The sequence below is a fragment of the Myotis daubentonii genome, chromosome 7 (assembly GCF_963259705.1).
Source record: "Myotis daubentonii chromosome 7, mMyoDau2.1, whole genome shotgun sequence".
NCBI classification, from domain to species: domain Eukaryota; kingdom Metazoa; phylum Chordata; class Mammalia; order Chiroptera; family Vespertilionidae; genus Myotis; species Myotis daubentonii.
This window is the reverse complement of record NC_081846.1, coordinates 49909396-49934213: the sequence shown is the minus strand read 5'-3', so window position 1 is coordinate 49934213 and position 24818 is coordinate 49909396. Positions and strand designations below refer to the sequence as shown.

At 39.5% G+C, this 24818-nt stretch overlaps 1 long non-coding RNA gene and 1 pseudogene across 1 annotated transcript in view; both read left to right on the top strand.

Moving 5' to 3' along the window:
• LOC132238573 (uncharacterized) overlaps window positions 1–24818 on the top strand; it is a 344565-nt gene that overhangs the window by 161175 nt on the left and 158572 nt on the right. Inside the window, exon 2 of the long non-coding RNA XR_009453828.1 lies at window positions 19963–20066. This is a non-coding gene — a long non-coding RNA (uncharacterized LOC132238573). The remainder of the gene's footprint in view (window positions 1–19962; window positions 20067–24818) is intronic.
• LOC132238767 (U6 snRNA-associated Sm-like protein LSm1) lies at window positions 1719–2442 on the top strand (annotated as a pseudogene).

Sequence of the window (24818 nt, the reverse complement as noted above, 5' to 3'; positions counted from 1 at the left end):
ACCAGGGGTGGGCAAACTTTTTGACTCGAGGGCCACAATGGGTTCTTAAACTGGACCGGAGGGCCGGAACAAAAGCATGGATGGAGTGTTTGTGTGAACTAATGTAAATTCAAAGTAAACATCATTACATAAAAGGGTATGGTCTTTTTTCTTTTGTAGTTTTATTCATTTCAAACGGGCCGGATCCGGCCCACAGGCCGTAGTTTGCCCACGGCTGAATACTACACATACTCCTTTTGAAGTAGGAGCAAAAGTTCACAGTACTTTAACCTTGGTGGGTGCCTCACATGGCCCATTAGTCACCATAAAGCTAAGGGTGGCCTTCCTTCTATGATGTCAAGACTGAGGATAATACCTAGTTCAAGGGCTCTCAGGGAGAGCCCAGCGTCCCCAGCAAGGTGTGAGGAGAGCAGAGGGGTAGTATGAAACACTGGTAGTAGACTGGTAGCAGACCGTAAAAGCTCAGGATTCTTTTACTCTGGAGTATGGAACTCCCTTTCTGTAATTAGTTCTCTAGTGGTTTTGCTGTTCACTTCCTTGCTTCGATTGGTTATATACTAACTAGCTAATTTCAGTGTGTTCAATGTTTCAGTCTGTGTTTTAGTATGTTTCAGTGTGTGAGTATCCTGCTGCATATTTGACTCTGCTGTTCCCACATATCTGGCTGTGGGTTTGATAAGACATACAAATTAGCCAGTCTTTATATGTTGATGCTGGTAAGGGGTTATCATGAGACTTCAAGCCAGAATTCATGCATATATATTTTTCAGTTACTCAGTCCCGTTATATCAATGTGTGTGATAGGAAGGATGTGAAATAAAAGTAGATTTGGGAGATGAAACAAAATTGAATAGGAATCCCTTTACCAACGTGGTAGCACCCAAGTATATTGGACCTTTCCAAACCACCTCAGCACCCTCCCAAATCATGGGTCTAATTCAATATTTCCTGTAAAATCTAATCTCACTGTAGGCTCTACCCTTTGGTTCTAGTGGATCCAGCTTGATGACTTATACCCTGCTGAACCTTCAGTAACTTCTCGTAAAGTTAAACCTCTGATCATAGTCTAAAAGATCCCATAGAAATTTACTCCTGTCCACCAAACGCTCACTGTTGTCTAGGAAACACTTAGGGATCTTTTCTCTTCTCTGAACTTTCCAAGTTCCTCCTGTTTCAAAGCCTTTGCCTTGTTCTTCCCTCTGCTTGCTGTGCTCTTACCCACTCTTCATTTTTATAACTGAAATACAGTCTTTATGTGGCAGCATCTGAGGAGTAGAACTGTCAGATGTGAAGTGAAGCCTGGTTTAGAAAAAAGGCAATCACCTGCAATGATTATGGTATTTGAATTGTTTAGAAACTTTATGACACCTTTTCATATCCATGGGGGAGAGATCTAAAAGTCCTTCCTATTTTTTTTTTTAATGAAAAAAGTGAAGGGATGCTAAGGGATTTTCTATATGGAACATTAAAATTGCCAAAAGCAAATTTGGCATGAATTTGACTAATTATATAATTAATCTTAAAAACCTGTATGCGGTACATTCTGTATTCCAAAATATCCAGTGGGTTCTACTTAGGACATTAAAGACTATTTGCAGAGGCTAATTATTCACAAGCTCAATTCTTGTGAATTCCTTCTTACAGTCAATAACCATTTATTGAGCAACTACTATATGCCAGCCACTCTAAACAAATTATTATGTTGATTCTAAAGAAACATGACCAAAAAGGACACATTGGAGAAAACCTGTAAAGATATTTCACTTTCTTTCAGACATAACCTGAGAATGTATCATGTGCTCATTAGCATGCTAGGCACTAAGAATGTAGAGCTCCTCATTCAAGAAGTTCACACTCTACTCCGCAGACCCAGGTGGCTTCAGCCAGGGCCAATTCCTGTCTTGGTTCTAAGCAGACAGCAACTATCAGAGACCACAGGAGGAGGAAGGAGATGTTGGACGCACTGGCCCTCTGCCACTATACACTGCAACCTTCTCTCAGCTCAAAATGAACTATATGCCCAGTGCCGCCAGCCTCACTGGAAGATGAACAGTGAGTTGCTCATCTCCTTCAGATGAACTCTGGGGAAAGCACTTGGCCCTGCTTCGAAATGGAAGGATACTTACAGGCATTTTGAGAAGCATCGGCGAATTTGCTAATTTATGCTACATCAGACTGTGGAGCATATTCAGGTGGGCAAAAACTATGCTGATATCCCTAGAGGGATTTTGGTGGTCATAGGAGAAAATGTGGTTCTTCTGGGAGAAACAGACTTGGGAAAGGAGAGTGACACACCCCTCCGGCACATGTCCATTGAAGAAATCTTAGAGGAACAATGGGTAGAACAGCAGATGAACTAGAAGCTGAGAAGTTGCAAGTTTAGACTTTAAAGGTCCAGGTCTCTCCATCCCCAAGCAGATAGATACTCTTGATGACTATTAACTCTTTTGCTCAGGCATTATTGCTCTTGGGGAGCAGTGGCTGTCACTGGAAGAAAGTGACATTCTGGTCACTTCACACATTGGACTGGAGACTGGAGAATTTTGAAAAGTCATTTTTCTTTTCAATATTTTCACAAATTCAACATGAAATCATATGGCTCTTTTTTCCTTTTTTAAGAAATATATTTTTATTGATTTCAGAGAGGGAGAGGGAGAGAGAGATAGAAACATCCATGAAAGAGAATCATTGATCAACTACCTTCTGCACACCTTCTACTGGAGATCGAGCCAGCAACCCAGGCATATGCCTTGACAGGGAATCAAACCATGACTTCCTGGTTCATAGGTCAATGCTCAACCACTGAGCCATATTGGCTGGGCTCTGTTTTTCTTTTTTAATAACAAAATCATTGTTTAAAGAAAGAGTGGGATGGACTCCTTTCACACATCACTATGGAGCCAACAGCTACTCCTCTATATGGCTCTTCTCATCCTAAATTAGAGTTTACAGGGGACATTCTCCATTTGCTTGTGGATAAAATATGAATCTCAAAAAAAGTTCACATCCTTCAGCAGAAGTAGACTTAAAAATTCAATATATTATCATAAGTTCAATAAACATGTTAAAGGTACAGAGATCATAACATTAAAAAGGAAGGGGAGTAATCAATAATAGTGAGAGAGGTGGCAGTGTGCCAGTTAGGGTGGTTTTCCTGGAGTCTCTGAGAGTATTTGAGTTTTGAAAAGAGAAGGAGCATTTTATGAACATAGAGTTTTCTGACTTTCCCTTCCACCTGGAGCCCAAGGTGGTTTTTTATTTTCTTTCCCTCCACTGCTGTCCTGGAAAGGTTTTGCCCTTGGCTGCTCAGTGATTTAATTATATAAATAAGAGAAGGAAGAAGGGAATTCTTGAGTGAACCAGGACTCAGACTCAGGGGGGAAGTTTGTAGATAATTTAGAAGGAATATTGAGTAAGGGCTGCTGTTGTACGTGAGGAAAATAAACGCATGAGAAAGGTGGGGACTTTTAAAAGTATTTTTCTTCTCCCTGGCCAGTTTGGCTCAGTGGATAGAGTATGGGCCTGCGGACTGAAGGGTCCCGGGTTTGATTCAGGTCAAGAGCATGTACCTCGGTTGCAGGCTCCTCACGAGCCTAGCCCTGGTCAGGGCGCATACAGGAGACAACCAGTCAATGTGTTTCTCTCACATCGATATTTCTCTCTGTCTTTACTTCTCTCTTTCACTTTTTTTAAAAATCAGTGGAAAATATCCTCAGTTGAGGATTAGAAAAAAAAAAAAGTATTTCTCTTCTTAGAGTATGATTCACCTTTATGGATTCAAGAATATAACTATTGCAGAGTAATGTACAGTAATGGATCCTCAACCCATTATTTTAAGATCAGGGACTAAAACATATGGGACAGAGAAAAGTAAGTAGATATTTATTGGGAAGACAAAGAGATATATACCTGTTGAGAAACTAAAAATGACAGAGGTATAAACAAATGAAATACTGCAGGTTCTTGAGCTGACTCTAAAATATTTAGTACTGAATATTGTACAGAAGGAAAGGGAATGTATCAGAGATGTGAGTATATGAAGCTGTGTCTATGGGGTATACCACTGGAATATGGGAACTTTCTAATCAATCAGTTGGTTCATATTTCAATAGCTATTTTGATGTACTATTTGCATTAGATTACCAAACTGGCCAGCTAATTGATTTGGTTTCTTATTGACACAATATGATTACTCATTGCTTACATAATTCAGTTGCTGGTAGAGAAATGCTGACATGAAATTAGGCTAGATTGATCTGTCTAGAACATTTGTAATATCTTTTGGCATCGTCATCTGTCTTTCCCCTTGTCTTTCAACCTTTATTTATCTTATAGTTATAGTCTAGCAAAATTGTGTTGATATAAGCATCATTTAATATCTGCAAAACTGATTGTTGTCTCTGAACTGTGTTGTCACTGTCTTATGGCCAAAGGTAGATTTCAGGTGAAGTTAATCCAGTAAAGATTCAGGCCTCATAAAAGCTGGATCTATCCCTGCAGTTATCTAAGATACAAATTATGTGGCACAAGTTGAAATAGCTATCAACAATACTTTAATCAGTTTTTGAAGCTACATTGTAGGTTCTTATTCTTACTATTTGAAAGACTCCTAAAATTTGATATGATTTTGACCCAGATGTTAAGATGCGACTTACTCATTGGATAGTTTGCTCTCCAAGAAGAGTACATAAATGTGATTCTAAAATTTTGGAATTGCCAATCTATATATATAAAAGCCTAAGCAACTGGAACGACTGGAATGACCAGAACGACTGGTCGCTATGATGCACACTGACCACCAGGGGGAAGGCGGCACTCAGCTGACTGATGGGCACCAGACACAGGGCTCATGGCTGGCCTCTGCAACCCGGAGACCACAGTGGAGTGGCAGCTAGCCTACCAAGTGGCGGCGGTGGCAGGATAAGCAGGAGCTGCAGAAGGCGTTGGACTGCCAGTTTCAGCCCAATCCCCACAGGCCACACTGAGGGACCCCACCGGTGCATGAATCTGTGCACCGGGCCTCTAGTTCAAATCTAGTTACTGGATGATTGAAGATGTTCTCTCCTCATAACAAATAAATATATATGCTATGCATTGTAAATATCACATCGGGCTTTATATATCTCCTTACTAAACTACTGTATTATTTTGCAAGGGCTGCCATAATAAAGTATCTCAAATTGATTGACTCAAACAACAGAAATGTATTACAGAGTAAATCACAGTTCTGGGGACTAGAAGTCTGAGATGGAGGAGGCAGGGTTGGTTCCTTCTGAGTGCTGTCAAGAAGAATCTGTTCCATTCCTGCCTTCTAGCTTCTGGGGGTTTGCTGGCATCACTGTTGCTCCTTGGCTTCTGCCACATCACTGATCTCTGCCGTCCTCTTCACATGGCGTTCTCCCTGGGCGTGTGTCCAAATTTTCCTGTCTTACAAGGATACCCATCATATTGGATTAGGGGCCCACCCTACTGCTCTGTGCCCTCCTCTTACTAATTATATGAACAACCCTATTTTCCAAGAAAGGTCACATTCTGAGGTCCTGGCAGTTAGGACTTCAACATATACATTTGAGGGAACATAATACCACTCATGGTAGTAAATGGATGAGAAAGGACATTATGATATTAAATGCAATTGCCTTGTGGATAGAGCTTAGAATTCAAGTTAGCAGCTCTAGGTATTTATCTTGAGAAAGCACAGCCAGAGTTAGGACAGCCAGAAGTATTGAGCACTTTTAAGTGTCAGTGAACATAGTTATAAGTACTTGTTATTTTTATTCTGTGGAGTTTAGAAAATTTCATATCTTGCCCATTGGTTGTGGCCTCAAGTCACATTTCAATTCTGGGGCCTGCAGCTTTACACGAAGAACTGAGGTTGACAGATACAAAACATGATGCTTTGTGTCCTATTAAACCCTGACAGCTTTGGGGCCTTTTCCTTTAAGGGGGAAAATATTGTTGACAGTTTTGAGATCCTGTCAACTGTTTTAGGGTCTCAGTATCTTAATAAAACATGCTATACAAAGGTTCACTCCCCCATTTAAAAATATAGGTACCCTATTCAAAACAAAATCCCCTTATCTATACCTTTCACTAAGATAAATTGGCTTCCTTAAATATTTAAGCGAACTTAAGCAATTTATTTCATCATCTACAATCCATATTTAATTTTAATTGATAAAATGAAATAATCATTAAAAAGAAGGAAATTAAGGAAGAGGCAAAAAAAGAGAAACATGATAAACTAGGGGCCCGGTGCACAAAATTCGTGCACTGGGTGTGTGGGGGGGGGCGGGGGGAGTGTCCCTCAGCCCAGCCTGCCCCCTCTCACATACTGGGAGCCCTCAGGCGTTGACCCCCATCACCCTCCAATCACAGGATCGGCCCTTTGCCTGGGCAGGGGACCCTCATTTCCCCCCATCACTGGTTCTGCCCCTAGCCCAGGCCTGATGCCTCTGGCCCAGGCATCAGGCCTGGGCAGGGGACCCCCAGACCCCTCCGATTGCTGGCTCTGCCCCTTGCCCAGGCCTGATGCCTCATCCAGAGGCGTAGACCCCCATCGCCCTCTGATCACCTGATCGGCCCCTTGCCCAGGCCTGACGCCTCCGCCAGAGGTGTCAGGCTTGGACAGGAGACCCCCATCTCCCCCCGATCACTGGCTCTGGCCCCCGCCCAGGCCTGAGGCCTCTGGCCCAGGAATCATGCCTGGGCAGGGGACCCCCATCTCCCTCTGATCGCTTGCTCCACCCCCTGCCCAAGCCTGACGCCTCTGACCCAGGCTTCAGGCCTGGGCAAGGGGACCATCATATCCCCCCAATCCCCGGCTCCGCCCCCCGCCCAGGCCTGATGCCTCAGCCAGAGGAGTTGACCCTCATCACCCTCCGATCACCAATCACCGGATCGGCCCCTTGACCAGACCTGAGGCCTCTGGCAGAGGTGTCAGGCCTGGGCAGGGGACCCCCAGCTCCCCGCGGTTGCAGGCTCTGCCCCTGCCCAGGCCTAACGCCTCTGGCTGAGGCATCCGGCTCGGGCAGCGGGGACCCACAGCTGCAGTGGCCCCGCGATCGTGGGCTCTGCTTTAGGCCCAGGCAAGGGACCCCTAGCTCCCGGGACTGCCAGCTTCAACCGTGTCCAGCTCCCATCGCTGGCTCCACCCCTACTTCCTGCTATCACTGGCCAAGGCGGCATAGGCGCCTGATTCTCCGATCATGGCTGGGGGGCAGGGCAAAGGCGCCCTGCCCCCCATCTCTTAGCTCCCCCCTGGGTTTCCGATCACTGTCAGTGGCAGGGGGCTTCTTCCTGCTTTCCCTTTCGCCTCCCTGCATTGTGCCTACATATGCAAATTAACCGCCATCTTGTTGGCAGTTAACTGCCAATCTTAGTTGGCAGTTAACTGCCAATCATAGTTGGCAGTTAATTTGCATATAGCCCTGATTAGCCAATGAAAAGGGTATCGTCGTACGCCAATTACCATTTTTCTCTTTTATTAGTGTAGATAAGGATGACCAATGTGTAAAAAAAATAAAAAGAGGAAAGACTTTCTTCTGAATTTTCAGAAAGCCTTTCCTAAGTCAGTGTTGTAGTTCCGTAAATAATTCTGTCTGCAGAAGATAAAAGGAGCAGATTGGCCAATTACTTCCAAATGCTTGATCACATCCATCTTTCCATTAATTATTCAAGCTTGAGGAGTCATCAAAGCATCCTAATGCACAACTCAAAAGAAAGAGCAAACGCTAAGACATTGGCAAGTCCTTGTTTAAGATTTCTCCTACTTATGAACATATGTGCTTTTCAGTGTTGGGCTGATTTAAGCCTTGTAACGTGGGAAGGAGGTTGACAGTCTATTGGAGAAGGGGAAAGAAGAACATAAAGGTACTAAAAAGTCATGTCAGCAAGGAGAGCTAGAGGTGCCAGATGAAATGACATCCTTGGTGTTACATGACCCACTCTCAAGTTGTCCCTATTGTGCCCTCACTAGGCCCAGCCAAGAAGTGATTGACCATATACAATAATAGTACTTGTGTCTTTAAGCAAAAACTAGCTGCAAGATCAGTGTGAGGGTCATAACAAGAATGAAATGAGATGATTCGACAAGAAAAAGAGGAAGGATGATGCAGTGAGATATAAAATGTGGAATGAGTTCCACAGAAACATCTTTACAAAGTCTGAAACATATTACTTTAGTTTTATCCCAATTGTAAGTTATCAGACCATTTTATGCTCACTATAATGTCAGTGGAAGTGCATGTCTAACAAAATAATAGAGTGAATTACCAATTCTTGGATGACCATCACAGAGAAACAATTAGACCCATTTGTCAATGTACCCTGGTGTCTAATAGTTTTAAAAAATGGATGGCTATGGAAATGATTCAACATTTTAAGGATATTTATCCTCATACACATTTCATCAAATTATCCTTTTTTTCTTCACTCATGCCTTTACAGTAAGCTGATTGGAAAGCCAACAGTAAAACCACATTTTGTATGAAGTAAAAAATACTAACCATGTGTGAATGGCATTTGAAAGGTCTATTTATTGTTTGAATCAATTGATATTTTGATATATTTGGGGTTTTATGTGAGTTGGCCCAGAACATTAAAATAGAATACTCTATACAGAATATATCTTCAAAACAAGAAAATCTGCTAATAAAAATAGCTTTGAGGCCTGAGATAATAGCATTCATGACATCATAAAGGATTCCTTTACAATAGATACAGTTAGCAAGCTCCTTAAAAGCATAGTTTTAGATATTGTTTATAATACCTCATTTACCCAGAGGGCTTTGCTTCACCAATTTTAACTTCAACATTCATTGATCTTCTGTTTCTAATCCTTTATAATCCTGAGCGCCACTACTCTTCACCTTTTAACTCATTTAACAATGATTAAAATGGGTAAGGACAAAAAACTGAAGGGAAAAGAGGAAAGCAAGAGGGTTTTTCCCTAAGAACTGTGGTTGACCCTTGAACAACATGGGTTTGATCTGTGCCAGTTCACTTATACACGTGTTTTTTCCCCCCCAATAAATACCTGTCCTGTTTTTGATCCAAGATTGAGAGTATGCAGATACTAAGGGCCACCTGTATGCATTGATCTACACTTTTTTATATAGGGGACTTGAGTATCAACAGATTTTGTTATCCACAGGGGTTTCTGGAATCAATTTCTCTGCAGATAGCAAGGGACAACTTAAGTTTTGGGGAAGTCAAAAGTTATGCACAGCCCTGACCAGTGTGACTCGTTTGGTTCCACATCTTTCTATGCACCGAGGGATTGCTAGTTCGATTCCTGGTTGGGGTATATATCTGGGTTGCTGGCTCCATCCCTAGTAGGGGGCGTGCAGGAGGCAGCTGATCAATGTTTCTCTCTCCCCTTCCTTCATTACTCTCTAAATTCAATAAAAATATGTATTAAATGTTTTAATGTTATACATGGATTATTGAGTGGAGGGTGCACCCTTAATCCCCCCACCTCACTTTGTTCAAGGGTCAACTGTGCTAGTTTGCTCTGTCTCTTCCTTCATTTGTTAACTAGAGGGCTGACCCAGGTGATGTGTGAAGCCCTCCTCCTCAGGACTAAAATGCTGTGATGCTAAGTGAGACACTAAAATAAAAACTGCAGATGACAAATTAGAGCAAATGGTAGTGTGGACTTTCCAAAATTGCTTAAAATATCCAAAACCAACTTTTTAAAATTAAGATTCAGCATTGGCATGTTTCTGATTGTGCACTCTTAAATCCTAGGTGTGCCACTTACCAGCTCTGGGACCTTGGGCAGATCATTTAGCTCCTATAAACCAATTTCCTGCTCTGTTAAATAAGAATAACAATATTACTAAATAAATATGTGAGCGTTAAATGAAGAGGTATAGCAACAGTGTAATACCAACTAAGTGATTAATAATGTTGGCCTTTATTATTCAGATAAACTTACTTTTTAATTATTGATTCAAAAATACCAATGTGTATTTTATGTCAGTCATTGCACTAAATGCTGGGGATGCAGTAGTTGAAGAACAATCTTTTCTCCTCCCTGTTGGTTACCATTTGATTATTTAAATGTGGATTATTATGTGTTAATGGGATAGCAAATATTTTTTATATATTAGTTTTTGTTTTTAAAATATGTGTGACTGAGAAGGAAAGGTAACAAGTCACAGATTCAAATGTGTAAAAAAGCAACTCACATTTGTCTACCACTAAGTATAAGTCAACTCTCTGATTTTTAATTGATTGGGAGCAGAAAATCTAATCTTGCCAGTTGAAGGTAAATTAGTCACCTGTTGCCCCAAGCTCACTCACTTTTGTTTAGATTCAGGATTTTCCACCACCACTTTTTCCCTACCCCCTGCCTTTTTCTTCCTGTTGAGTTTTTATGTGTTATCCAAGAATCAGGTTGTCTAATCTGTGGTTGCATCTCTGTCACCTACAGTCTTGGTTGTCATTTTCTTATCAGAGAATCAAATTTCTGTCACTGGTGGGAGTGGGGGTTGAGGTTCTTGTGGTATCTTCAGAAAAAGAATTTTCTAAGATTCACAGGGAAGAATGAGATGTGGGAGAAGACTTTAAGTTTACTTGCCTCGGGCTCCAAAGTCCCCTGCCTCTTAAGCCAGTCCTGGAAAAGGTGCAGCTAGGGTTCCAGCAGAGCCAAAAGCAGGGCCAGTGTCCATATTGCAACCAGGTGTAGCTCGGCATCCACGCTAATTAAAGTCCATTGGTCAGGTAGTGTGAGGACTACCACATCGGCGTGTGTGCCACGTGGGCGCAGGAAGTGCATCCTCCTGCTACAGGAGAGCCAGGAAACCTGCACTGCACGCCAGAGCGAGAGAAAGCAAAAACCAAGAGGATGCACTTGCTTCTTTGTTTAGCAGTTTAAATATTCAGATTTCCCCGCCCCACCCCTTGAAGTTGCCATGCCCACCCTGCCCACTAATTTGTTCCCTGGCTTGGTAAGCACCTTCCCTTGACACTTACTGGGCATGTGTTTAAACTGCTTTTGTCCAGTCCCTTTCCCCCAGCGATTAGCGGGGAACAGACTTGAGAGTGTTAGAGCAGCTTTTTGGCAAAGTTGTATAAATGGTATGCCTCTATTATTTAGCCTTCCCTTTCCTGCTTTCCTGTTAAATAATAACCAGGTTATTACAATGGCATCATTTTTATTTCTGTCCTGTAGGCATTGATAAAATGGAGTTTGCTCCTGAGGCCATAGAGTTCTGCCACTGCAGCCCTAGGTCCCTGTTTGGCTTTTACTGAATTTGTGGTTTGCTAAAATTTAGCAGGACCCTAACCTCTCACCCCCTAGCTAGAGGCACTTATTATGCAAACTTTGTTCAGCTACAATATCCCCTTGTACCAAATAGAGTAATCCTTTAGGCTCACTGATTCTCAGCTCTCTTTTGTTCCTCAGCCATGGTCTTCAGAATTTGTTATTTCCTCTATACCTTATGAGAGCTGAAGAAAGTTTGGGTATGACAGGAGTCGACCTCAGGCCTTCTCTTTACTTAGATCTGCCTGGCGGACATTTCTACTTACTGCAGCGGACTGTTGGGTGAAGGGTAACCAGCAAGGAACTTTTCAATTCCAGAGTAGATGTGAGGTTAGTCACCAGACCAAGAGTTACTGAATATTTTGGGGAGTTTCTGTCACCCAACTCTCCTGAATTTCCATTCCAAAGTAGGTTCAGGGAATAGTGCCACCTATACTATCTATGCTCTTTTTGTTCTCCTTTATCTCTTCTTTTGTAGTCCAAAAAGAATTTTTATTTTTATCACCTCTAGGTTTCCTAGGAAAACTCCTATAGCATCACACATTTTCCCCACCCTTTCTGTGGCCTAAACCCTTTACTCCAAATCCTCCAGGATTTGGCTCTTGATATTTAAATCCAAGCTCTTAGAATTTTTTCCCCATAAGCAGTTGGTACTTGCAATTCAAAGCCATCCTTTAAAGACTATTGTCTGCACTGTTGAGGTAGAAAGGTCAAATTAGTTGCTCAGAGGCCAAAAATGTGATTCTTTGTTTTCTCTGAATCAGTATCTCATACCCTAAGGCAAAGAGAAAATTATCTTTGCTACTTAAATTTAATAGTAGAAAAATAGAAAAAAAATAGAAAGTGAAAAAAAATAGCACTTAGAAAAATACCCCACTGCAGAAGGAAATCCACAATGATAGGTGTACTGCATATTTACCTATGTTTGCCTATCTCCATAAGTTAAAAGAAAAACAAAACAGAAATCTGCCAATTATATGTCTTTGTATTCTAACTTAAATAATGTTCTCTAATTAAAACAATGTTCTAATGTTTTTGCTATAATAGAGCTATAGATGCTATTAGTGAATCTGTTTTAAAAACTCTTTTAACATACACATGCTGTCTTGGCCAAACCTTCGTACTTATAACCCTCATTGATTCATTTATTGAATGCCTGCTATATGCCATGGTATAGGAATAGGTAAGTGTGTGTGTGTGTGTTGGGGGGGGGGCGGCGGGGAACAGTAGGCACTTTCTTAGTCAACTGAATGCTGAGAATCCAGGTCTCAATCACCAAGTGAACATAAAAAATGCTCAAGTTTACATTCCACAGAGTGTAGTGGTAGAGCTAGAGATGCATTTGGTATTTCCTTACCTCTGCCACTAGAGAGCACTCTGTTATATCCCCAAGAGTTAACTCATGCTAATACATACAATTTTAAGGCTGAGTTCTATAAAAGGCTCTCTTAAGTGAATAATATACAGAAAGAAATGTGTTTTTCAAATAATTAAAACACTTCCCACCTAATAGCTATCATTTCCCAAGATGCACCTGTTTTTTTAGAAGAGTAGAAAATGACTTCATCTGTTTAAACAATTCAAATTTAGCATTTTGGGTTTTCTTTCTACTTGGATTTAAAATGGAACAACATAAAACCATTTCTCTTTGCAGTTCTGTGCTAATAAAATATTCTCATAATTGGATTCTAATATTACTAAACTCAAATTAATAATACATCAAAATCTGAAGAGACAAATGCTATTTTGCAGCTACACAGGGGAACTTTCAAAGCTTCATTAGGACTAGGTTTTTTCAAACAATGACATTTATTTTGAGCCTTCTTTATTCTTATAGAACATGATCTGATGGGAAGGCAATATGAATTAAAGATGATCATGAGATTGAAATAAATTAACTCTTTCAGGATACCAGAGATTTATCTCATATACTAAATTTCTACAAATGCAAAATTTGAAATATATATATATTTTTACATTTCTTCGGCCCAGTGTTTTTGAAATTTATATAATATGTAGAGTCTTTTTAAGGGAAAAACTGAAAGTAGAAAAATCTCTTTGCACCTTAGCATTAATTCATTATAAGTACAATTATTTAAAATTACAAATATATAGATAAAACCAGGCATAAATGTTTTGTACTTATACCTCTTACAAAATATAATTACAAATAAAATCTACAAATCTGAGAAACTCAATTTCACAGTAATGATTTTTAATGTAACAGGAGATAGATATTTTGTTTAAATAAAATATCTGTTTACCATGTGAATATGGCTTCGTCTTGCTATACGCAGATTCTTATATAATTTATGGCAATATAGTGCAGAGTGACAATTCTAATGTTTCGATGGTGGAAATCCCTTTGTGGAGTGTCATCATTAGACTTTCTCTCTCTTTGTTCTTATTAATAATTTTTGGTGCCAAAATGATTGTATCTATAAGCATGAACACTGAATTCATATGAGAGTATATGGTTATAAAATAGTGGTCTAGGTGACTCAGAAAACACATAGGCTATTTACTAAATTATTATGAGAAATCAAAACAAATATAAAATTACATTATTAAAGAATAGCTTAAAAAATGGCGAACTCAAGATCATTGTACAAATATGAAAAATATATCAAAAAATTCCTTTAACTTGTTTATTAATGAGGGCATTTATAAGATGTTATCAACTGGTTCAGTAGGGAATTCAAAATACCACACATACATAGTTGAATCAGGAATGTTGAAATGAATCTACAAATGGATGCAAAATTGGCCTTTTCCTCCTATGGTTGGAAGAGGGGGAAATCAATTTTCCCTCCACCAGAACAAATTTGCTTATCTTTGGATTAATATCATTTAACTGCTATCAGTTATCTGTAATTTACAGCTTTGTAAAATAACTCAAATTTCCCTCTAAACAGTCACATAATCACACAGGGTATGCTAGATTATGTCTTCTTTCCATTAAAGATACTCAATTGATTTTAAAGTCTCACAAGTTGTCTTCCCAGTTTATTTAAGAGGAATATACAGACCCCATGGAACCTATTCATGATCTCTGTGGAAACCTTGGAGATCTCCGCGGCTCAGCTATGAGTCTTGAGAACTGGCCTCTAGAGACGAAGAGATGCCCGGAATGAGCCTTTAGTCTTAGAGGAATATGCAGCTCTTTCCTCATGTAAAAGCTAAGCAGCCTGTTCAGATGAGTTGGATGACTTCTAAGGGAATAAGAACTGTGACACTTGATTCCATATATTTTACACATGAAAATTTTGCCCAAGGGCAGAGACTTACAATAATAAGACAGATCTTCTCTAAGGATGATTAAGGTTTTATGTTTTGTTTGTTCTTTTTCCTGAGGAGGAGAGCGGTTACCACATACCAGGTATTGCACTAAGTATTTTACATCTATTATTTCATTAACTTTCACAATAACACTATAGGGATATGTTTATGAGTGAGAAAAATTCTGCCTGAATTAGCCAAGTGATAACTATTAAATAAAAACAGGGGAAAACCAAGTGTATAAGTCTTTAATGAATTTTGCAATAATCAGGACAGTGAGTATCTTAAGGACTGATTTAGATGATACATGTCCTAAAGTTAGATACTTAGATATACACTGGGTGACCAGATTATTATGACCACCTGACATTTGTAGGCAAATTAGCTATAATTTCACTCTGAAGTTGCTAGAGGGTCAGATCATTACAAACGTCTGAATAGCACAACATACCTAGGTATCCTTGCTGATCAAGTTCATCCTATCATTTTGATGGCATATCCCAATGGAGACGGTTTCTACCAACAAGACAATGCACCATGCCACGGTGCTTGTATTGTGCAGGAGTGGTTTCAAGAACATGAGGGAGACTTTACCTTGCTTAGGTGGCCCCCACAATCACCAGATCTTAATCCAATTGAGCATTTGTGGGATGAAGTTAAAAGAGCCATCAGGCAGCTGGTTCCACAACCATCAAATCTCACAGAACTGGACAGTGCTATTCATCAGGCATGGTGTCAGATTCCTCACATCACCTTTCAACATCTCGTGGAGTCAATGCCAAGAAGAATCACCACAGTATTGAAGGCAAAAGGTGGCCCAAAGAAGTACTGATGGGGTGGTCATAATAATCTGGCCACTCAGTGTATATGAAGCACATCCTAGTTCTTCACACCTCATCAGGAAAATTGAGTCTACAATCTGCATTTTTTTTCATAATCTTATGTATACATTTGTCATAGTACTTGCCAAATGCTATTGAATTATCTTATGTGTTTATGTCTCCTTAACTTCATTGGCAAGGCTATGAGTTACTGTAGACTCAGAAAGTGCAATGTTTTTTCTACATGTCCCTTGTGCAGTGACTGGCCCACACTAAGAGCTGCTAAATGTATACTTTTGAACTAATCTAAAGTATGCATATGTGGTAAAGCTAATTCCTAAAATTGGACCTTTGGAAAAATTCAATCCTAAAGCAATACTTGCAAAATCTTTTATTTCCTTTTTCAAAATGTTTCAGTGCTATTAGATTTTAGTGTTCAATAAATTTATTAAATTCGGAGCTGCTTAAAAATTATTCTAAGGACACATGGGAAAGGCTTGTCTTATCAGTGGATACAGGCCTGCAGATGGAATGTGACATCTTTGAGAGTCAGTAGGGAAGAAGGCTGTGACAGTGTAAAAACCATTAGAAATCATCTAGAATTTTGCACCACAATTACGTATCCAGTGGATTGTCAGAAAGAAGTCGTAAGTGCCAGTACTTATAAAGTTCTTCAAATCTCACAAACTCAATATCACATTTTTCCTTAAAGTATTTCTTAAAATACCAGTGAGTATCAAAGGATGACTCTGTAAGGAACTGGGAACACAGATAGCTGATTTTCACATTGGCAGGAAGAAAAACCAGAAACCAGAACTAAAGTGAGATTGAGAGAATAAAAATTGAAAAAGTAGAAGGAAAAATTACACTAAAATGCTAGGAAAATGTTTCATTGTGTTAAGTATTCTAATTATCAACTATTTGGTTGGAGAATAAAAATAAAACATGGCATTTTAAAAGAATGTATTACTTGGTCAAGATAGATAGATAGATAGATAGAGAGATAGATAGATAGATAACTTACATATAGAATATGTTAAACCTATGTAAACAGGAACCATAATTCCTAATCAGCAATAGAGGATTTCTTTTGAATTTATCACTGACCAGAGTAAGAAAGTAATTAAAATGCCATTCTACAATTTGGATTGAAATCTGACAATATTTTCCGTGGTCATATGGAATGGTTATCTAGAGTTCCAGGTACTTTAGAGTTTTAGTGGCCTGTTTCTTTCCTGCCAGTGGAATACAACCCAAACCCTAAATCGTCTGCCAGAGACTAGAAAGGATAGCAGAGATCAGTAAAAGGTGATGTTGTGGGTGTTGGTTTGATTAAATACAAACCATTCATTTACCCTTTATGGCCGTTGTGTAAAGTATGCTTCTCATTCCAAACCTAATTTTTGAACTACTCACTGTTTCTAGCTTATTTCCTCTTAGAGCAATCTTTTAAAAACTGTGTTAGTTTCTTCCTAGAGAGTTTCACAAAATATAATAAAAAATGATTCTTGTTTTTTTTTTGCTTTTTACATACATTCTTTTATTTTTTAAATCTTATAATGAATGGCTCCTCCCATTTTGGAAAGAATCAGTTAGAAAACCAAGGAACATGGTATTTTTTGATACCAGCTAAGCTAAGAAAAAAGTCATGTGACCACAGAGGGACTTCATTTAAAAATGTGTGTGTGTGTGTGTGTGTGTGTGTGTGAGAGAGAGAGAGAGAGAGAGAGAGAGAGAGAGAGAGAGAGAGAGAATGAGAATTACCTGAAAGCATTTTATATTGGAATGCTGGTATTTGTGGTGATACTTTGTATATCAAATACAGCACCTCTCACAAGCTTGGATCTGTTGTGAGTATGGGTAATGCTTGTTATTGGAAGAGCCTGCAGATCCCTCATTGGCAGCAAAGTCACCAGAAGTAGATGCACCTATCTTCCCAGCTGGGATTTGCTCATGGGAAAAAGAGTCATTTAACACCATGTTATCCTGATGGACAGCTGTATATGTAAGCTTCCTAGGGTGTAGAAGACTTAAATTTTATTTAAAAAGCTTTCATTATTCCAATGAAATTTGACATGAAAATTACTTTGATGTTTTGATTCAGTAAATTTGGAGGATATATAGGCTCGATTTAATAGAAAAACAATGTTCAGTTTGCCTTGGTCTGACCACTCTAACAGCTTTTAGTGATTCAGTAAGCACCAATATTTTTAGCTCAGATTAACTGAAACAGAATTTCCAGAGGATGAGGCCCAGAAGTCAGGACTTTAAAAAGATTCCCAGGTGATTCTAATGTGCAGCCAAGGTTGAGAACCACTGGCTTGGTGGATAGAGTGTTGGCCTACGGACTGAGGGGTTCTGGGTTCAGTTCCAGTCAAGGGCATGTATCTTGGTTGTGGGCACATCCCCAGTAGTAGGTGTGCAGGAGACAGCTGATTGATATTTCTCTCTCATCCATGTTTCTAACTCTCTATCCCTCTCCCTTCCTCTCTGTAAAAAATCAATTTAAAAAAACTAAAAAAAAAAACCCAAAAAACTGTTGTATGCCTCTCCTTGAAAGCTTTATTGGTCTCACCTCCCCCAGTCTTTAATCACTTGCTCATAAGAATCCCAAAGACATCTATAATAATAAAAGCATAATATGCTAATTAGGACAGAGCAAAACGACCTTCAGAACGTCCTTCCAGACATCCTTCCCGACAACCTTCCGGATGACCTTCCGGACAAAGCTGGGGCAGTGAGGGCTGAAGAAAGCCACTGTGGCCGTGAGGGCCGAGCCCCTTGCACAAATTTTATTCTAGAAGTAGAGTTTAGAAGTACCATTCAATTCATATAATGGTACTCTGAGCCCTCCATATGCAGATCATTTGACAAACCAAGCCAGTCCAGAGGGGCATGTTTTAGAGCAGGTGGCATGGCCAGTGTCCTGATTTGTCTGAGCTAAAGCACTCTGCCATTGCTTTCCCTTATCCTCCAGACTGTTCTGTGGGTATGTTATGCCCAGATTTCAAGATTCCCGATAGACCAACCGGGAGCCAGCCAAGTCCGATGCAAAAGCAGAGAGTCTTTATTATTATAGACGCGGGTCTGGCTCCCAGCCTCAACCGACAAAACGGCGAGACGAGAGTGCCAGCCCCGTGGGAAAAAAGGGGTTTTAATAGGAGGGTGGAGTGAGGGGAGGAGAGATGACTGTGGGCCCTGCCGATTGGCCAGGTGCAAGTAGGGTCTTGTTACACAGGATGTGGTCATATCTATGACGCGCATGTCCCTTGATTGTCATTGGTTAGTTTAAAGAAATCCTGGGCGTGGCTAGCAGAGGCTTGGGCTTCCGGGAAGAAGGTGCTTGCTGAGCACGTGGCTGCTGCCCTAACATGGAGGATTTGGGGCAAGATGGAGGGTGTAGCCCTCGCCCTTTCAGGTACACTGGTGCCACACAGACTGCAGAGGTTAAGAAAAGCTCTCAAATTAGGTACAGTTGGGCCTTGACTTACGAGTGTCCTGACTAACGAGTTTTTGGAGATACGAACCATCTCTCGGCCGATTTTTTGCTTTGAGTTGCAAGCTAAAATTCGGGTTACGAGCCAGCTTCAGATACCCCACCGCTAGTTGGCGCAGTGAACGTCACAGTGAACGCCACAACATCAGCCCAGCATCACGTGTCTCACTCGTTCACTTTATGATTTGACATACAAGTAATTTGAGTTACGAACTCGGTCATGGAACGAATTAAACTCGTAAGTCAAGGCCCCACTGTATTTCCACTACTGAAAGTCTGCTTTAAAAGATATTTTCAGCAACATATAATTCTTTGGAGGGTAGAGGGTGGTATTTGGGTAGAACTATGAAGGAGGTTTGCAAAGAATAGTAGTCAGTTTACAGGCAGCAGGATGAGGCTTGCCCAGTAAAGCCTGCAGAAGAAGAATTCATCGAATTAGAGAAGTTTCTGATAGACTACCAAAGCTTTTTTATCTATTTATTTTTTCTAGTTCCAAAAAAGAATGCCTAAACCTTTGTGGTGAAGGAAGGCTATCTTATAGAATATGCTGGCAGAGCACCCTTTGTCACTGGCTCAGGTCATATTATTATAGACCTGATGGGAGTTCTTTGGGCTCCAGTAGGGATTTTTAGGTTAAAAAAAAAAGTCATTGGAGATTAGGAACCAAAATGTATTAGTAAATTTCATAGTAAGTAAAGCAATAAAACAGTCTTAGTGAAGCCCCAGTTAGGACTGTTTAAACCTAACAACTTTCAACTTCTATTGCAGAAACATTTGTTTTTACTATGAGATAAAGAATAAAATTGTGATGGAGGGAAAGTAAGTCAATAACAGTGGGAAATAGTTTCTCTGACATTATAACAGGCAATGACACTATTCATTCAAAGGTGGATAAGGGGGAAATTATAAATGATTTAAAGCAAGAGAATTATTTTTAAAAATTGTGTTCAAGTGCTGATTATTTTGTACAAAATAGTCTCATGCAAGATACGTGGAAATTTCATGAAATGCCAAAAAGATCATCTAAATAACTTCAAGTAGAGTTAGCCGAAGCATACCAAGAAGTTTATTTATATATTTTTATTTCCCCTTAGACCTGGTAGAGGCACTTCAAGAACTGTTCAGTCCTGGAGCGGAGGGATTGGGTGAAGATACCGATGTTTTACCCTGAGACGAGTAAAGAAGTTTTCATTATAAGGTAACAGCTGATTCCTACTTTTGGTTTGTAGACTTTGAAAATGAACAAAACTGCCCTGGCTAGGTGCTATACAAGAGACAGCCGATCAAATGTTCTCTCTCACATTGATGTTTCTTTCTCTCTCTCTCTCTCTCTCTCTCTCTCTCTCTCTCTCTCTCTCTCTCTCTCTCTCTAACATATCCTCTGGTGAGCATTTAAAAGAAAATGAGCAGAACTGTGATGCAAAAATAGGCAATATTATCAGTATTAAGGGCACTATAAATTTGGTTAGAACTTTGTAGTAGCTCATGCTTTATACGGTTCCTGTGAAGTGTTCAGCAATAATTCCTTGGCAAACGTTAGCCTTGTGTGGAGTAGATGGTATGTGGGAACAGTGGGAATTGCAAAGCACCAGTGTAGCCACTGGGATTCCAGCGTTGTTGGCAGAGACTCTCCCCCGAGTGTCTCTGGCCCTTCTCTCCATGGGCACTCGGTGAACATCTTCTGGCTCACATCCCTGGCAGCTCCAGGGCTGGAGGGATTGGATCCTGGTACATCTAAAAACCGTTAGTTGGAGGAGCTCAGCTGGGGAGCAAAAGAAGCTTTCCTTTTTGAAAGCCCTCAAGTGTCGCCTGCTGTTTGTGCATCTCTATGACTGGACTCAGCGTTAAGAGATTTTCTTAGGAAAAGAAAAGATACTTTGGGTCCTAAATTTTCATGTGACATCCATTTTACCTAAAGGTTTCCCAGAATCTCTGATTTCACTAATTCTATTTCAATATTGAGAAACTTACACTGAGAACCTTTTCCTCCTTCCTGTCTGTGAGCTTTCTCCTGAAGGACCCAGGAGGCATCTCAACTGTGGCAGGACTCCTTGTTGTCCTAGGGCTCTGGGGAAGGTGACATAGACAAAATCTGCCCCAAGGGTCAGTCCCAGTACTCCCATGGTCTGCGGTAATTGTATAGTGTAGGCCTCCCTTTAATACCAGGTATTTGGTCTGGTCTTGCTAAGTCCTGGTTTAGTTATAACTTAGTAGTCATTCAAAAAATGATTAAGGGGTCAACAGATGTGGGGACTGACTCAAACCCATACTGAGTAATTCAGAATCATAGGTTTCAGGCTAATGGGGCCCGGGTGCTCTCTGGTATTTGTCCTGTGCCTTATTCTAATGTTGTCACAGCTACCACCACAGTAACTACCTCAAGAATAAAAGGTAACAATTCAGATGCTCAGTGGTCTCCGCATGGAAAATGCCCTTTGGTCACAATTCTAGAAGCTGTCTTCTTTTGCCAAGATTTTGTCTTGTTTTGGTTTGGGTTTCATAACCTGCACCTTACGTTTTGCTTTCTTATTTTTTTAATTAACAGATTTTGAAGAGCAGTTTTACGCTTACAGAAAAATTAACTGAAAATTACAAACTTCTACATACCCCCCCCCAAACACATGAAATTTTTGTTATTAACACATTTTATTAGTGTGATACATTTGTTACAATTATTGACATTATTATTAACTAAAGTCCATTACATAGGGTTCAGTCTTTGTATTCTACATTATATAGGCTTTGAAAAATGTATAATGACATATTTCTGTTGTTATTGTGTTATACAGAATATTTTCACTGCCCTCAAAAAGGTCCTGTGTGCTCCCTTATTTGCCCTTCCCTCAGAATCCCTGGCAACCCCTGATCTCTTTACTGCCTCCAGAGTTTTGTCTTAAGAATGGCATATAATTGGAACCATACAGTATGCAGCCTTTTCGTATTGGCTTCTTTCACTTAGCAATATGCTCTTAAGCTTCCTCCATGTCTTTTTGTGGTTAGATAGCTCATTTTTTTTATTGTTGAATAATATTCCATTGTGTGGATAAACCACATTTTGTTTATTCATTTCCTTATTGAAGAAGATCTTAGTTGCTTCCCAGTTTGACAGTTATGAAAAAAGGTGCGATAAACATTTTTCTGCAGACGTTTGTAGGACATGAGTTTTCAACTCATTTGTGAATATACCAAGGAATGGGATTATGTTTAGTTTAGTAAGAAATCGCCAAATTGTATTTCAAAATAACTGCACCATTTTCTACACTTATCAACAATGAATGAGTTCCTGTTGCTCTGCATTTGGTGTTATCAGCATTTGGTGTTGTCAGTGTTTTGATTTTTAGCCATTATATTAGGTTTTTAATACAATTAATTACAAAGGAGATTTGATGGTCCAAAAGTTTCTGGACACTTAGCCACTAGAAATTTCTTCAGTTTTTACTTGGTAATGACATTGAGTAAGTATATGAGCTTTCCCTGGCAACATCCACTGTGGTGATGCACTTGAATGAGATAAATATGTATGTATACCTGCATGTATATGTGCATAACTACTGTAAACCAAAATTATTTTTAGGCTGTAATAACAAAATTAAAAAAACACACATTTATTTGAGCAAAGAGAGCTGCAGCCCAGAGACACAGACTCAGGTAGCAACCCAAATTGTGCTCTATCCAGACAAAGGGCAGACTGCCTTTTATAACAAAGTATCTGCCCAGGTTCCCAATTAGGTTCATTTTATGTAAATGGGATATCCAAATTTGTATATTTCTGATTTGTTTGAATCATGCAATCCTGATTGGTCAGCATTATTATGGAGCAGTTCTGATTGGCTAGGGCAGGGCTTAGTCTATTGATGGAAAGAAAAAAGTAGGAACTTCTTAAAATCATTGACTTAGATTGTGTAAATCAGCAGAGCATAGTGCGAGAAGCAGGGAGTGTTCAGTCTGAGGTTCTTCCCAGTAACCAGAATACATGAGAAGTCCCTGTCAGCAAATGGCCGTTAGGCTCTTATTACTTATAAAATTTGGGCCCTCAGTTAACCATGGGGGGTCCGTCTCAGCAGATAAATTTCTTCTTGGGGTTGACATCAAATGAATCTTTCTCCTCGGAGTTTGCATTACTATTCTCTACTATAGAAAGATGTCATAATAGGCAAAGACTATTCTAATAATACACAGTTAAAATGAAAACATGCAGAGTATATCAAATATATTTTTGTTTCTAAAAACAAAATGAGTGCATTTTATGGATCCTAATATTAAGACAGGTCATACTTGATGTTATTTAAAGCTAGCTTTTTGGCATGAACAACAGTGTTAATTATATACAAGCTACATCAACTTAGTCATTTCTAATTTTTGTATGTAGTTAAATTCAGCCATGCAGCTATAACCACAGGAAGAACTTCTCCATAATCCTCTCAAATTATAGTAATTTTTCTTTTGGCTTGGTACATGTTTCTGTTTAGATTTGGTTGTATTGCTTTATAAATAATTCTTATGAGATAAACTTTCATAGTAGACGGTTATTTTCTCCAATATAAGGCCTATTCCGTTCATATTCCTATTTTTAAAACAAATGTTAAAGAAAAATATTTTATGAAAATGATTCAAGAAAGAAAAGAAGACTTTCTTCATGAGGGACTAGTGCAGTAGATAGAGTTATACTGTAGGGAGAGATTGGACTCAACTCTGAATACAGCTAGGACAAGTGGACAGTTATAGCCACTGAGGGAATCAGTGGACTGAAAATTGCTAAGAAGCTGGCGGATCCTTGTTACACTGACTCCCCAGGATTCTTATTGAGGGCAACCAGGGTAATAGCTGTAGGGAATGGGGGATGGGAAATGTGATCAGATATCAAGTGAGAGAGGATTTTCCCTAAATGAGGGCATAGAGTTCTCGCTGTAGCTGGATTAAGAAGGCCAAGAAGAGAACCCCAGTCAGAGTCCAGTAAAAAGGGGATCCAGAGGAGCTTGACCGGTAAAATCGACATGTTCTCTACTTTGTAAAAAAGATGCACTCTAGTGGAGGAAGGATGGAGCAGAGAAGAAAAGAAATTGGCGATCACCGTTTAAGTTTATATACAAATTTTATAGAGAAGTAGAATGATACAGAGGTGTATTGGCATTGGCTGTACCTTAGATCTGGGTTCCTCAATCATTGATATTCTAGTATATGGAAGACTGGCTTTTCAAACATCAGTATGCATAAACATTATCTTGAGGCTTTGTTTAAATGTCCTTCTCTTAGAGCCCACACCTAAGCGTTTGAGTAATTTGAAAGGTCCGTGATCCTTCAGTTTTCAGAAGCACCCAGATTATTCTATTACAGGTGACCTGTAGGCTACACTTTAAAGAACACTGATTTGTGCCATTTATACATCTCCTCCCTGCAGTGTGGTTGATGTTAGAAAGTACCCCTGAGAATGTGTGATAGTTGGGATCAGGCCCAAATATAGGAACCAAGACAATGTGCCAACAGAATTGAGTAACTCCATGGCTCCTTACCATGGTGTAGTTGATAGAGACATTCTAAGAATTTGAAAATGAGAAAACAAACTAATTGGAGAGACCATTGCAAAAATTGTGTTCAAGGTTAGGACTGCTAAAAAAGAAATGAAATGCATATTTTGTAAATAGAATAAGTATTTTCTAAATAGACAGAATACAATTATTTCAATATTAAATGAATTATTTATTTCAAAATTATCAGTTATGATATTCACAGTTATAGGAGAAATGACAAATACCCAAGAGGTCCAAAAATGAGAAAATGATTAAATTAACCAGAACTCTCATCCTAATGGAATATTATTTTCACTGCTTTGAAGAATGATGACATTAGGAAGTATCTAACATAATGTCATGTCAAAAGAAAAATGAGAATCTATAGCTATATATGATATATGGCTCTTTCCATATAAAATATGCTGTATATGTAGTGAAAT